The 1,357-nt window shown below is 55.0% G+C and overlaps 1 pseudogene; it reads right to left on the bottom strand.

Annotated features, from left to right (window-relative positions):
* Positions 1-23, bottom strand: part of LOC131720966 (erlin-2-like) — a 6,423-nt pseudogene extending 6,400 nt beyond the window's left edge.
* Between the last annotated feature and the right edge of the window lie 1,334 nt (positions 24-1,357).

Below are 1,357 nucleotides of genomic sequence, written 5' to 3' on the forward strand. Positions count from 1 at the left end.
GACCTGTACCGCTGTGGCTGCATCTATCACCTGCTCCTCACAACCGACAAACACGCCGCACTGTCAGAAATTAGTGTCAAAACTGCATCCGACAGCCTCCCCTCCCGACGTACCCCCCTTCCCCCCCAAAACCAGGCTTCACCCCCCGCTACTGATTTATCAGAGGCTATCGCGTTTCAGGAGGTACTTATTTTAAAGGCCCCGGCTCTGGGGAAAGGAAAAAAAAAAAAACAACTTGAAACCTTGCTAAGTGCTCGATAGGAAGTATGTCTAACCTCATTAGTTGTCAGTTGTAACAATACCGAACTGGCAATAAAGACTATTTTGTAGACTTGGAGCCATTAATCACCTCGACAGGGCTGACAGGCTGGGAAGCGGCTCACATTGCAGGACTCTCCCCCACCTCGCACCCCCCCCCCCTCCCTCTCTCTCTCTCTCTCTCTCTCTCTCTCTCTCTCTCTCTCTCTCTCTCTCTCTCTCCGAGTTAACCCCTCCAGCCGCCGGCACAGTGCGAGCTGCGCAGCCCCCGTGTTATTAAAAAGGGCCACATTCCTAAAGCATTCATCTAAGTTCTGTACATTAGGGTGTGTGCGTGTCTATGTCGGTGTGTGTTTGTGTGTGTGTGTCTCTGTGTCAGTGTGTGTTTGTGTGTGCAGTCACTGTGTATGACTGTGCGTGACTGTATTTGTGTCTATGTCAGTATTTGTGTGCGAGTGTGTTAGCGTCTTAGTGCGTCTGTGTTGTGCGTGTGACTGTTAGTGTGTGTTCTTGTCTGCGTATGTTCTTGTGTGAGTGCTTGTGTGTGTTTGTGTGTGTGTTTGTGTGTGTGTGTTCCATGTCAAAGTGTGAGATACTCGCTCTCCCTCTATCTCTCCCTCTCCCCCTCTCTCTCCCCCTGTCCCACTCTCCCCCTCTCTCTCCCTCCCCCTCTCTCTCCCTCTCCCCTCTCTCCCCCCTCTTTCTCCCTCTCTCTCTCCCTCCCCCTCTCTTCCCCTATCCCCCCTCTCCCCCCCTCTCCCCTCCCTCCCCCTCTCTCCCCCTTCTCTCCCCCTCTCTCCCCCTCTCCCTCCCCCTCTCTCCCCCTGTCTCCCTCTCTCCCTCCCCCTCTCTCTCTCCCTCTCCCCTCTCTCTCCCCCTCTCCCCCTGTCTCCCTCTCCTTCAGTTCCTGTAGCAGTCCATCAGTCCCACTGTCTTTCTCTCACAGAGCTGTCAGGCTGCTACAATAGTTCCTGGGCCTGGTTGCCAGTCATTAATCACCCTGGCTGGCAGGGACCCGGCTCTCTGCTGACCAGCCCAGCTGTCTAGCAACAGCAACCAGAGAGCCGGGCTCCAGTTTCACCCGAGTCCCCCCAGTAGC

Source organism: Acipenser ruthenus, chromosome 46, assembly GCF_902713425.1.
Source record: "Acipenser ruthenus chromosome 46, fAciRut3.2 maternal haplotype, whole genome shotgun sequence".
NCBI classification, from domain to species: Eukaryota; Metazoa; Chordata; class Actinopteri; order Acipenseriformes; family Acipenseridae; genus Acipenser; species Acipenser ruthenus.